At 43.4% G+C, this 14,591-nt stretch overlaps 1 long non-coding RNA gene across 2 annotated transcripts in view; it reads right to left on the reverse strand.

The window, feature by feature from the left end:
* Positions 1 to 689: 689 nt before the first annotated feature.
* LOC142829875 (uncharacterized) overlaps positions 690 to 14,591 on the reverse strand; it is a 183,331-nt gene continuing 169,429 nt past the window's right edge. For both annotated transcript variants that reach the window (XR_012904755.1, XR_012904756.1), the window contains 3 exons: positions 2,764 to 2,872; positions 1,973 to 2,051; positions 690 to 1,215 (listed from right to left, as the gene is read on the reverse strand). This is a non-coding gene — a long non-coding RNA (uncharacterized LOC142829875). The remainder of the gene's footprint in view (positions 1,216 to 1,972; positions 2,052 to 2,763; positions 2,873 to 14,591) is intronic.

Raw genomic sequence — 14,591 nt, forward strand, 5'->3', positions numbered from 1 at the left:
CTGTCAAAATACTTATATATACTCAGGCTACGTCTAGGCCTCACTTGTAAATCGGAAGATACGCAATTGCATAACTTTTTCTGATTTACTTTTAAAAGAGGCTATTCCAAAATATAGCACTTCTACAGGGCACCAAATTTTGGAAAAAAATGGTTTTTCAAGACATCCCTTATTCCTCACAGAATGAGGTTTACAGGGATGTGTGAGGGGACTCACTCACCACCACAGCACCACCAGCCGTCTGTCCTAGGAATTAGCTCCTTCTGGCCGGCTGGGTGCCTTCCCTCGGGTGGTGTCTCCCCTCTTCCCTCCAGGCCACGGCATTCCTCTTCAGGACACTGCCCTCCAGCAGTGCCCACGTCAGTCTCTGAGGCCCTTCTGGGGGTTGTTGTTTCTTCAGTGGGCCATGCTTCAGGCCCTGCTCCAGGCTGGGGTTTGCCCTTAAAGGGCCAGTGCAGGGCAAGCGACCTGTCACAGGATGGTGAAAGAGCGCATCCTCTTATTTGAAAATTTTTCTGAAAAAGCGAACACGTTCTTTGGACGCTGCGTTGCTTTTCCGGGATACCACTGGTATCCTGAAAAAGCAATGCAGTCTGGATGTAGCCTCAGTCGGCACATACATTCCATTTTTAAAGGAAACGATGAAAACACTCAAAGTGCATGATGAAGAACTACTGTTTTATTGAATTGTGAACATATTAGTTCATAAATGGCAAAAGCAAAAATGCTTCTTTCAGTTTTATTTACTACGTATGTAATTCAGATGATGTGAATTTAAACCTCAGCAGCAAATTCATAATTGCACTGTGATGGGGGGAAATGAAAGAGAGGCAAGTCTACAGAAAAAAAGAGTGCTTCCCTTGCAATAAAAAAGTATATATTCTTCAATGATTCAAGTCAGGATAAAAAAAAAAGAAAAGTTATAATTAAGCACATGCGCATGTTTGGAGGACGGGGGAATTGTGCAGGCACATGTATTTTTAATAATTAAAAACTATATTAAAATATTAAGATTACAAAGATAAGCCTTCAGGAGTTCAGAAATCAGGAGTTCAGAAAAAGATAGCACTAAGGTTGCCAACGTCACCTTCACTTAGCTCCATTTCACATATGCATTATGATTATCTCGCCCAATATCACATCTTGTCCCTTCTGCTGGTGGATATCAGCTTGTTTGAGGAGGGGTTGTTCTTGTTGTTTGTTATTGTTTTGCTCCTTCAAAGTGAAATTATGGTTTTTATTCAAATGAATGTTTGTACATATTTTTGCAGCATCTACCCAAACGTAATTGTAGTACAAGTACATTATGCAGTAAGCAAGATCAATATTCCAGGGTAGGAAGATGCTTAATTGCAGGTTTTGGGTGCACAGACTGTCAAAAATGCCAAGAATGTTGCAAATTTTACTGCTTCTCCAATATATAAACGGACTATAGCAAATTTCCAATGTGCACATAGCATAATGTTAAGTTGTTGAATGACACAGGTCAGGAGGAAAAAATATAGTTGCCTTTCATTGAAGTGGAAAGGTAATCAATTTCCACTATGTCATTTTCATATCCTTGGACCTTACTGTTTAAAGGGAGACATATACAATTCTGAAATGCTCTTGGTGAAGAAGTACATGCTGCTAAGTATTTGCTAGTTTTGTTGTTCCATCTTCCATATTCCAGAAAGGGGGTATCAGAGGATAACCTTGTTGTGGCGGCTCTGCTGCAGTAAGCATGTTTTTTAGTTCCCCTACTAATGTTAATTTGCCTAGGGTGGCACAGGCCTGACTAGCCAGCATACCCAAATTGCCTGTTTCTGGGAGTGTAGGGTATCAGTGCAGGCTTTTGTGCTATGAGCTGCACATGAAACATGACTTAAAAACTGGATCCTAGAACAGACACCCCACCCCCATTGAATGATGGGCTCACAATTTTTGGAACTTTGTATATAAAGTAGATTTGCTGTTTGAAACAAAAACTCACCATCAAAACCATTGATGTCCTATCTCTTGTCACATGAATTGAACCAACACAATATTTCCATGGTAGGATTCTGTGAAGCCTGTTGGAGCAGCACAAGCAAGATGGTTATTAATTGCTATCATTATCTGTGGTAAGGCCTGTGCTGAGGATGGCAGCTGTGTCAGCGAGGAATATTTGTAAACCCGTGATAAAATGATCTCCCATCTCTGAACATACTGGGCTCATCTACATTGGCCCCTTTTCCGGAAGGGGCATGGTAATTTTTGAAATCGCAATAGGGAAATGCGCGGGGGATTTAAATATCCCCCGCGGCATTTAAATAAAAATGTCCGCCGCTTTTTTCCGGCTTTTAGAAAAGCCGGAAAAGAGCGTCTACACTGGCCCCGATCCTCCGGAAAAAAAGCCCTTTTCCGGAGGATCTTATTCCTACTTTGAAAAAATTACCATGCCCCTTCTGGAAAAGGGGCCAATGTAGACGTAGCCATCGTGATCACAAGATTTCATCATAGGCATCCTTCTTTACGCATCCACTAATCTCACCAATAAAAATGACAAGGAACAATATGCATGAGCCATGTGTGACATCAGCAGAGTGTCTGCTCACCACATTATCTTTGTGCTATGCAATGCCAATGGCATGCTAGGACCTGATGCTAGAACAGTTTAATCAGAAATCATTGGGCATTTCCTTGTGGATGCAACTATGAACAATAATGGAGAACAACTGTTCAAGCTTTGTTCTATAATTGGGTTCCATGTGTGTAATACTGATTTCCAATGAAAGAACTTACATGTATGGACTTAGTATTTTCATATCCAATAGGTGGAGAAGCTGCATACACTACAATGGGGTGTTGAAAATGGTGATACTGGCCACAGGTTCCTTGTTGCCGTGATGAACTGAAATTGAAGACAACTCAAATGAAACATTCTATTTGTCATTTAGATTTACAGAAACCGATTGATGCTGACATCAAACTAGAACACCAGGCTGAAATCTGCAGATGATTTGATGTGCCAACCCTTACAGATGAAAAACCTGAAAGAAAATCAATAATTTGTGAGATTGTTTCCAGGCATCTGTTAGGGATGCTGCCAGCAAAGTGCCGGGGAAAAGATGCCAAAGTCCCAAACTCAATGGACCAAGCAACAGAACTTGGACATCATAAAAAATGATGTGTGGCTTCTTTAAACAGGAACCACCAAGAATTCTGATGGCCCAATGGATTGCATAATAAAGCCTTAAAGAAGGATTATGAGATGTTTTGGACATATAAAACTTAATCATCCAGAAACTCCTATAAAGAAGTAAACATATTAAAAGCCAGTTTATGGAAAAAATCTTTGGTTTGCCAAAGAGGGATGTGGCAACATAGGGTGCATCTATACAGCAGAACTTAACTTGAAATAAGCTATGCAAATTGAGCTAAATCAATTGTGTAGCTTATTTCAAAATAGCTTGTTTTGAATTTGGGAGCATCTACACTGCACTTATTTCGAAATAGAGAACTCTTCCTCTGACTTCCCTTACAGCATGTACAATGAGGGTTACAAGAGTTGGAGTAAGAAGTCCTCCAGCTTGACGGTATTTCAACATTATGTCGAAATAATAACTGCCTACTGCGTAGACACGGACCATGGTATTTTGAAATAACACGAGTTATTTCAGAATAATGGTGCTGTGTAGACATAGCCATACTGAATATGGAAACAAAATGTTCTTGCCATATACTCAGATGCTTTCAGGAGCTTCTTAACTGACTTTTCAGAGCCGCAGCTCCAGATACAACGATTCTACTGACCACACCACATAACAGAGGATGTCACTGTTGGAGGTTTGAAGCGCAACCCATAAAGTCAAGAATGGCCATGCAGCTAGTATTTGTGGTATGGATGCTAAGCTATACTCATCCAATCTTGAAATAGATGACTCATTATCAACCAAGTATGGCTTCATGGGAAATCATCCAATGATTGGTGAGATAGGATTAGTCTCCCATTTTGGAAAGGGAAAGGAAATGTTCTGGTTTGCCTCTTTTCCTTCCACTGCAAGGAAGGACTGGCTCTTGGGTATCTACTCAAACTAAGATGTATTATCTATGAAGCAGCAGTCACATCTGGCTCTTGTATGGCTTGGAAATTTGGGCCACAACAGAAATGCAAAGGCACCAGCTTTATGCTTTTGACATAACGTGTTGAAGGCATAAGTTGGTTTCATCATGTTACAAATGAGGTCTGGCTTTGGACTAATCATCTTCCAGTATCTTCCCAAATAATCAGTGCTGGTTCAGGTGGGTTGGCCATCTGTTCCCTATGCTATACTCCATACCAGCCTGCTAGCCAGTTTTGTGCATTCAATATAATATCAGGTGGTGGGAGAAGGCTGTTGGGATATGTAAAATGAATACAGGTCTGGGATGGTGGTGAGGATTTCAGACACAGCTGGCATTATGCTTGGACATGCTCTTCCCCTTCATTTTTGTAGCCTAGGAAACCAGATAAGTATGGAGTTGCTCTATTTTGTTATGTCTCTTGCTTATCCCCATTGGTTCTGAATAACCTATCTTCAGGGTCAAATTCTTTGAAATCTCTGTAACCTGTTAGTTTGTAGTATAGGAATGTGTTGATTTAATTAGAAATTCTGTAAATAGTAATTAGGGGCGGGTACAATTGTATTCATTATTTGCTTATTAATATTTATTTTATGGCAGTTAATATTACTAAATAAGACATTAGGAAAAGTAGTGATAAACATGTGAATTAACATACTAAAATATATAAAAGGGTTTAATCAGCACCAGGTTGTTGCCACTTGGACTTTGTGTTGAATATCCAAGATAAACATGTGTAGGCAATAAAGCAGTTCCTTTTACCCCATCTGCTCCTGGGTTGCCTGTTTCTTCTCTAACAAAGACCTCACCGACACTAGAAGGATGTCATGACTTCTAACCTCTCTCATCTCAGCCTTCATACAACGCAAGCCAGAACATTCCAGAGAGCCCGGTCTCCTGTCATGCAGGTCGTTCAACATGTGCACTCTACCCTCCATTAGTAGGAAAATTACTGAATGAATTAATAGCCCAGAAAACCAAGAATGATCATGTTATGCTGTTGCCTTTTAAAATGACATCACTGCACATTAAGCAGTGGTGTACATTGTCAGACTTGCCAGAAAAAAGTGAGACACCTTTTTAAGGACTAGAGAGTAGCTTCAGACCAAGTATAAAAAGCCTTCTTATCTAGACTAAATAGAGCAGCAGGAACTACAGCACAGCAAACTTTGCTCTCTCATGGTAACAGACTGGTGAGAACATAGAGGATTGAGGGAGGAGGCCTTCCCTTCTAGCCTATAGTGGCAGAAGGAAATGTTTATAGCAAAAAGGGGAGGAAAGGGAGTTTTAAACTCAGTACCATGCGGGCATAGCAGACCAGTGATCTCTTCTAGCTCAGGGTGGATAGGGTGGGGCTCAAAGAGTAATGGAAGATTGGAATAGTGAGATCCTTTCTATACGGGCCAGGGGCTGGATCCAGGACTGGGTCTGGCAGATTCCAGTGTGCTCTGTCTTCCAAAAAGACTCTGCTCTATGGGGGAAGTAACAAGAATGCTGGGAAAGCGAATAATCTCAGTGCTGAGTTAGCTGCATTTGGGGGTATAGGAGAATTAATTCAGGTAGTTTTGGCAGTCACTTCTGCTGTTGTTCCCACAACACTATAAGGCTTACTAAGTGTGATGGGTCAGATAGAGCCAGAACATTTGAACAAATGGGGTATGTCTACACTACATGGCAGCTGTGTTGATCTCTGATGAGGAACATGTTTACAAAATATTTCGTTGCCATTTTAAACTGCCTTTTCTCTCTGTAGAGTGCAAGTCAAGAAGGTAGCACAGAGCCTCCTTGACCTATTCATAACTGAACCCTTCCTTGTTACCTTTCTCTTATGCACTCCTGGAGTCTGTTGCACACAGAACAGCTGTTTCTCCCCATTTGTTACATCATTATTTCAAGTATCTGTCTTTGAACAGATGTTCTTGTACATAAAAAACTAGAGGAAGTAAAATACACAAACAGACTGCTGGTTCTCAAATATAGGCGGAAACAAATGCTACACAATTACGGTTAATCTCTTGGGGGGGGGGAGGGAGAAGAGAATTATTTAGAATCAGGAGGCCAGATTTACCAGTATACTTGAGCCAATTAGCATCAGTGTAGGGGTGTGAAGCAGCCCTAAATTTGTCTCATCCCAGCCTCACTTCCAACAGTCAGATTTAGGTACACTTAGAGCAAGAATCCGTGTCCCTCCCCATCTTGGCTAATAGCCATTGAAGGACCTATGAGCCATGAACTATTGTTTTAATCCATTTATACTTTTGGCCTTCGCAGCATTCCCTGGCAATTAGTTTCTTAGGCAGACTATGTATTGCGTGAGGAAATACTTCCTTTTGCTTGTTTTAAACATGCCACCTATTAATTTCATTGCCCCTGGTTCTTGTAATATGGAGAGAAGGTAAATAACACCTCCTTATTCACTTTCTCCACACTGTTCATGATGTCATAGATCTCTCCTTCCACCACCATAATCTCTTTTTTAAGTAAATAGTCCTACTTTCTTTAATCTCTACTCATTAGGAAACTGTTCCATACCCTTAATCACTTCCGTTGCCCTTTTCCCTATTTTTTCAATTCTGATCTCCGGGGCAACCAGAAAAAGCACTCACTTGATAGAGACAGAGATAGAGACAGACAGAGAGAGAATATGATGATATTTTTTCTTATTATCTATCCTTTTCCTAATTCTTCTTAACATTGTTGGGTTTTTTTGACTGCTGCTGCATACTGAGCAGATGTTTTCAGAGAATTGTCTACAATGACTCCATGATCTTTTTCTTGAGTGATAAAAGCTAATTTAGATCCCATCATTTTTGCATGCATAATTGGGTTTATGTTTTCCAATTCACATTATTTTGTATTAATCAACATTGAATTTTATCTGTCACTTTCTTAGCCAGTTTTGTGAGATCCCTGGGTAACTCTAAGTAAGCATTGGTCTTATCTAATAGGGATGTTAAAATGCAATTACTTCCCTAATCGAATAGTCAATAGATTTTCTATCAACAATTCAATTAGTTGACAATGGTAAGCAATTGTAGCACTCAGTTTGGCTCACTCGATTCACAGCAAAACCTTCCCAGATGTGGCTCTGTATTGTAAAGCCCAGGGAAGCCAGCATATGAAATTGCTCACATAGCCCCTGCTCTGGGGGTCTCTTTTCATTCATCAGACACCACACACACACACACAGCTGCAGCTCTGCATTGTGAACCAGAAAAGCCAGCACGCAAAGTCAACCCCTGCTCCCAGGGCCAGTCCTAACCAACTGGTGTCCCCGGGCGACCACCCAGCTCACCCATAGGGTTGCCAAATGGTTTCCAAAAAAATACCTGTCAAGCAAAAAAAAATAACAAAAAAACCAACCAACCAACCAACCCCCCGAGGAAAATTTGTCTAGCAAAATTCGGTCACAGCCTGCCCCCAACACCAGCTCTGTCGGCAGCCCCGGGAGACCACCTGGCTCGCCCATTCTTAAGACTAGTTCTGCCTGCTCCACATGTCTCTTTTCATTCATCAGACCTCACATACAAGGCCTGTGGTAGTAACTTCATGCATCAGCTTCCCTAGTTTACAATGCAGAGCCACAGCTGGGGGGAAGCGACTAGTCAATAGCGCTAATTGATAAGCTCTTGCTTATCGGTTAGTGGCCTAGACACTAACATCCCTATTATCTATCTGAACTAATTTTGTATCATCTGCAAATTTTGCCATCTCACTGTTTACTCCTTTTTTCAAGATCATTTCTGAGTATGCTGAACAGCACTGGTTGCAATAGAGGGAATTGAGGGTGATCGAATAGTCACTCACAATTATGGTTACACTGGGATGGCTGACCCAAAAGGAGCTCACCTGCTCAGTTTTACTAAAAGTAAAATTTGAGAGGCAACTATATAATCTGTTTTTTTTATAGGGAGGTATTTTGCCTTGGAGGATCCTGTTACTTAACCTCTCTCTTGTAAGCAAACTAATCATTTATTCTTACCCTTTGTTTCTTGTCTTTTAACCAGTTACTGATGCACAAGATGACTTTCACTCTTATCCCATGATAGCCTTTTGACAAGGTTTCTCACCAAAGGCTTTTAAGCAAAAGAGGCATTCTGAAAGTCCAAGTAAATTATCTCCACTGGATCCCCTTGATCTCACTGAAAAAATTCCTATTGGAAAAAGTTATATTGACTACTCCCTAATATATCGTATTCAGCTAAGTTCCTGATAATTCTGTTCTTTATAACAGTTTCAACCAGATTGCTGATAGTGTACAGGCTTACAGGCCTGTAATTGCTAGGACAACATCTGGAACCTTTAAAAAATTGGTGTCACATTAGCTATCCTTCAATAATTTAGAACAGAGGATTACATACCACAACTTCATTTTTTAATTTTGAGAATTCTTGGATGAATACATAGTCCTAATGACTTATTGCTTTTTAATTAATCAAACTTCTTCTATTGATGCCTTAGTTTGGGACAGTGCCTCAGATTTGTCACTTAAAATCAAAGGTATGTCTGTGGGAATTTCCCACCCATTTTCTATAGTGAAAAATCAAATCAAATACAGGCAGTCCCCGGGTTACGTACAAGATAGGGACTGTAGGTTTGTTCTTAAGTTGAATCTGTATGTAAGTCGGAACTGGCGTCCAGATTCAGCCGCTGCTGAAACTGACCGCCAGTTGTGACTTACATACAGAATCAACTTAAGAACCCCAAGCGTCCCCAAGTCAGCTGCTGCTGAAACTGATCAGCAGCTGATGCCAGGAAGCCCGGGGCAGAGCAACTCTGCCTCGGGCTTCCTGTAGTCAGCGCTGGTCAGTTTCAGCAGCGGCTAAATCAGGACGCCTGGGGCAGAGCAGCTGGGGTGCTGCTGGGTTGCTCCAGTAGCGCCGCTCCTCGGCACTTCTGGACCAACCCAGCAGCACCCCATCTGCTCTGCCCCAGGCGTCCTGATTCAGCCGCTGCTGAAACTGACCAGCAGCGGCTGAATCAGGACCAAAGCAGCTGGGGTGCTGCTGGGTTGGACCAGTAGCGCCCAGAGCGGCACTGCGGGACCAACCGGCAGCACCCCAGCTGCTCTGCCACAGGCGTCCGGAGAAAAGCCTAGTCTGCTGGGGGGGGGGGAGCGTACTAGCTGCACCCCCACCCCCACCCCAGCAGACCAGGAAGACACGGGCGGCGGACCAAGATGCACCGCAGTCCCGCCGCCTGGGTCCTCCGCGGCTTTCCTACAGTCTCCCTGGTCTGCTGGAGACCAGCAGACCAGGGAGACGGGGAGCAAAGCCTCTGAGGACGCCGGCAGCGGGACAGCCACCGGGCGTCTGGGCTGTCCCGCTGCCGGCTTCCCCCGTGGCTTTGCAAAGCCTCAGGGAAGCCGGCAGCGGGACAGCCCAGGCGCGCCTGGGGTGCCCCGCTGCCCGAGCCCCGCCCCCCCGGCTTTGCAAAGCCTCGGGGAAGCCGGCAGCGGAGCAGTCCTAGCCCCCCTAGCCCCCCCGTGGCTTGCCCACAGTCCGTGTACTCTGGGGCAGCCCCGTTCATAACTGCGGATCCGACATAAGTCGGATCCGCGTAAGTCGGGGACTGCCTGTATTCATTTAGCTTCTCCACAACAGCCTAAACTTCCTTCAGCTTTCTTCTAGTTCCTAGTGTTTGTCTGGTAGCCTCACTGATAGTTCGTCAGGCTTCCTGCTTTTGATGCAAATAAAGTTGGTTTTGCTATTAATTTGTGTCTTTTGCTAATTGCTCTTCAAATTCTTTTTAGGGGGCCTAATTATACAGCAATCTTCTGGTTTTGCTTAGGTGGAGTCTATTATTCCAATATAGTCTCCTCTTGTCAAATCCTTGTATCCTTCTTTCAGCTGAGAAAACAGGACCTGTTTTGGGAGGCAATGGTCTGGTATCTGAACAATGTGACCGGTCCAACGAAGTTGCTAATGGATGATCATTGTTTCAATGCTGGTGGCCTTTGCCTCTTCCAGAACACTGATTTTAGTGCACCTGTCTTCCCATTTGATCTTCAAGATCTTGCAGAGGCAATGTTGGTGATACCTCTCAAGGACTTTCAAGTGATGTCTGTAGGTTGTTCAAGTGTCAGACCATAGAATACTGTTGGGAGAATATAGCTTGATAGATAAGAATTTTTGTGTCTGTTCAAATGTCATGATCTTCAAAAACCTTTTGCCATTGATGAGCAAAGACTGCACTAGCACAGCTCAGACGGAGCAAAGGCTGCACTGGCACAGCTCAGACGATGCTGGGTTTCTACATCAATATCTGTGTTGAACGAAAGATAACTTCCAAGGCAGAGAAACTGATCAACATTCTCCAGTGCCTCTCCATTGATTTTAATAGATAGGGCATATGGTCCCTCATTTGGAGAGGGCTGATGGAGCACTTTCATCTTCTTGATGTTGAGGGTGAGACCAATACTTGCATAAGCATCAGCAAATACATTCTGGATAGTTTGAAGATCTCTCAGAGTGGGCAAAAACTGCATTGTCATCAGCATACTGAAGATCCACAATAGATATGGTAGAAATCTTACTCTTAGCTTTCAGCCTGCTAAGCCGAAACAGCTTTCCATCCATTCTGTAGATTATTTCAACACCAGCTGGGAGCTTCCCATCACTTAGGTAGAAAATGACAGCAATAAAGACTGCGAACATCATTGGGGTGATGATACAGCCCTGTTAGACTCCTTTGGCGAACTGTCTGAGAAGTTTGTCCAATATACATAGCAGACGAACTTCTCAGACACTTCACCAAAGAATCAATGCACACAAAATAGACATTAGACAGTTTCACAAAGAAAAACAGTTTCTTGCCATTTCAACCAGAATAGGCATTGTCTCAATGACCTGCTTACCTGCATCCTGCTTCAAAGAGATTTTAACACAAGACTTCAAATAGAAGACTCTGAACTGTCATTTATGCTTAAATTTGACACTTTTCGAATGGGCCTTAACAAAGATGCTAATTATCTTACCCATTACAAAGATAGCTTCCCCAATTATCACCTCTAATATCATTAGCTCATAGACATTAACCTTTCCCCCCACCCCGTTCTAAAATCTGATTTGTCTATTTTATATGTGTTCACTTTTTTGATTGTATCCCTGTGGTATATATGGTCCTGCCAATTTTCTTCCACAATTTGATCTGAGGAAGTGGGTCTGGCCCATGAAAGCTCATCACCTAATAAACCATCCTGTTAGTCTTTAAAGTACTGCATAGTCCTGTGAAGCGTCCTGGTTTCCTTTGAATCTAAAAATCGAACCACACAACGTATTTATCTATAATGAAAGCCATACTGGTAGATCTGTGTCTGATCAAAAGCAAAGATGCGGTTGCTGCTCATTGTATCTTTCAGGAATCAAATGCATTCTGGATCTGATCAACAGGAGAACATCCCATGATGTATTTTGCCATTTCTAATTCTGTCCTAGACCATGAAGCCCAGAGGCATGCTCATAAGAAAAAAGTGAAAATGGTTAAATGAATTCTTGAGATTCAGGAAAGCTTCAACTGTAGATTGGTTTTCTTTTTATCTGACCCATTTCATCTATCCCTAATCCACAGCAAAGATCACATAAGTGTAGCAGGATTTAATGTTGACAGTTCCTTGGTAGATACAGCTTACTGATTTAATCAAGAAAGTCATTCAGAGTTTCAGATGGTCGAGACATTGAATCAGTAATTTGACAACATATTAAGTACAAATAAATCCTCCAATTGCCAGCTGTATGGCATAGGGTGGATTACACGCAACTAATGACAGAGCCTTTCTGCAGAAGAAAACCCTTAGGAGGTATTTTTATTCTGGATAGAATAAACATCCTCATTCAAATCTCTAAGGAAAGGGGTAGGGTACATGTGTAAAATGATATAGATGTGGATTCAGGAAGATACACTCTGTGACAAAGACTGGTGAAGGTGACTTGTTGGAGAGATCTTTAGGTGTACAGGAGCACCACAAGGCAAATACATAAATTAATCAACAGAACAATTTGCAATAAACCACAGATTAAATTTGAGCCTGCTGTTAAAATCATTGAACTTGTTAGTCATCGGCTAGAAATATTTTAGTTTCAAGTTTCCACTCTAAAGCAGATGTTATCACATTCTACTGTATATTTGTTCCATACTTGAAGAGTGTTCACCCTTTTTCAAGGTTGTTTAGTCCCACATATTGTATAAACAACTATGTGCATCAGTTTCCTAAATAATTTTTCCCTATTAACTGTCTGAAGTTTCGTACAGACAAAAGATCCTCATGATAGTAGGCCTCTTTCTCTGTAAGTCACAGTGGCCTACAATATTTTGAGAAGTTTTCTTTAATCCAATTTGATTTTTTTGCACAATCAGGGGGCCAGTGACCACAGGGAACTTGATTCATTTATTAGAACAATGCAGTTTAAGTTGTACTGACAAGTTCAAACAACAGCTTTTCTATTGCCAACCATGAGAGTAGAACCTTTGACCTAGATTTATTTTTTGCTTGTCATTTCCTGCCTATTACAAAAAGGATATTCAGTCACACATTATTTTAAGCCAAGCCATCCAACTGAATAGCTTTTAAAAACTACCCTTTCAGTGAGGCAATTCATGTATTAAAGGGGTATAGGAGACCAATACTAGTCTTATTGTAGTACATTATGCCACACAATACTAGTCTTACTGTAGTACATTATGCCACAGTGTACCTCTGCACGTCATGTTTGGATGTACCAAAGTGGCTTCATCTTTCTGAGACGAAGATGAAAACGTTTTGATTTGTTTAATAGATTAACAAATGCTGAAAAAAGCATGTTGCTCCTTTTAAAATTACAGGCAGTCCCCGAGTTACGCGGATCCGACTTATGTCGGATCCGCAGTTACGAACGGGGCACTTCCTCTCCCTGGTCTCGAGCAGACCAGGGAGAGGAAGCAAAGCGGCGGGGGAACGCGCGGCCAGCTGACAGCCCAGACGCGTCTGGGCTGTCAGCTGGCCGCGCGCTCCGCTCTGCTCCCCTCCCCCCCGTCTGCAGACCAGGGGGAGGGGGAGCAGAGTGGAGCAGAGCAGAGCGGCGGAACGCGCAGCCAGCTGACAGCCCAGACGCGTCTGGGCTGTCAGCTGGCCGTGCGTTCCGCCGCTCTGCTCTACTCTGCTCCCCCTCCCCCTGGTCTGCAGACCTGGGGGACGGGGAGCAGAGCAGAGCAAAGCCACGGAGCCCGAGGGCAGCAGGATAGCCACGGCGCGTCTGGGCTGTCCCGCTGCCCCCGTGCTCCGCGGCTTTGCTCCGGACGCCTGTGGTACAGCAGCTGGGGCGCTGCCGGTTGGTCCCGTAGCGCCGCTCTGGGTGCCACTGGACCAACCCAGCAGCACCCCAGCTGCTCTGCCCCAGGTGTCCCCTAGTCAGCAGCTGCTGAAAATGACCAGTGGCTGACTACAGGAAGCCCCTGCCCCGGGCTTCCTGGAATCAGCCGCTGATCAGTTTCAGCAGCAGCTGACTTGGGGATGCCTGGGGTTCTTAAGTTGAATCTGTATGTAAGTCAGAACTGCCAGATTCAGCCACTGTTGAAACTGATCAGTTTCAGCAGCGACTGAATCTGGACGCCAGTTCCGACTTACATACAGATTCAACTTAAGAACAAACCTACAGTCCCTATCTTGTACGTAACCCGGGGACTGCCTGTACACAAAAGGGGAAAAAAACAGTGGAAGGATGCTAAGAGAGTAGTAACATGGTCAAAGTGAGAGGCAAAGAGAATGATCTTTGCAACAGCATCGTGAATGCAAAGGCCAGAGAAAAGATGATAAAAGCCTCGATGAGAGTTTAGCTGTGTAGATGGGAAGGGTAGGATGACTCTTGCAGATATAAATTAGAAATAATTTATAAGATTTAGACATAACCTGGATGAGAAGGCCTATAGAGAGATATGAATTGAAGGCAACCCCTAAATTACAGGGCTGAATGGAAAGCAGGATGACAAAAACCTCAGATTCACCACAGAAGGTTTCAAGGTATGCTCCTTGCCCCCCAAATACTGAGTTCCTTTGATCTGGGAAGCATTTACTGCTACAGGCAGAGCTGTCCTGTCACAGTCCCTGTTGGTGGCACGGTGAACGTGCTATCTTTGTGAAATTCTGAAAAAGGTTTGATACTTCAATTCCCTTAAGAAAGCCTTTATAAATATATTAGATTTACCCAGTGTTACTTGGGTAATTCAGAGTAAAGGGCTGAGAGTGTGTGGGGTGCAGGAGTCAGGGAAGGAGACAGCAGTGTAGGTGGCAGGAGGTGAGGGCAACCAGTGGCTGCTCCTTGGGGCCAGACAGGGTGGTGGGGCGATGTTACCTGGCTGCCAGCTACTCCCCAGGGCAGGCCAGAGTGTCAGGGGCCATGCTGCCTGGTCAGCGGCTGCTCCACAGCCCCCTGTGGCTGGCAGGAGAGCGGGGGCATGCTTAATTGCTGATCTCCTGTGGTCATTCTGGAGTACTACTGTTCCTGCTACCATAGCCCTCCCTTTCCAATTGATAA

This window comes from Pelodiscus sinensis, chromosome 6 (genome assembly GCF_049634645.1).
Source record: "Pelodiscus sinensis isolate JC-2024 chromosome 6, ASM4963464v1, whole genome shotgun sequence".
Classification (NCBI taxonomy): domain Eukaryota; kingdom Metazoa; phylum Chordata; order Testudines; family Trionychidae; genus Pelodiscus; species Pelodiscus sinensis.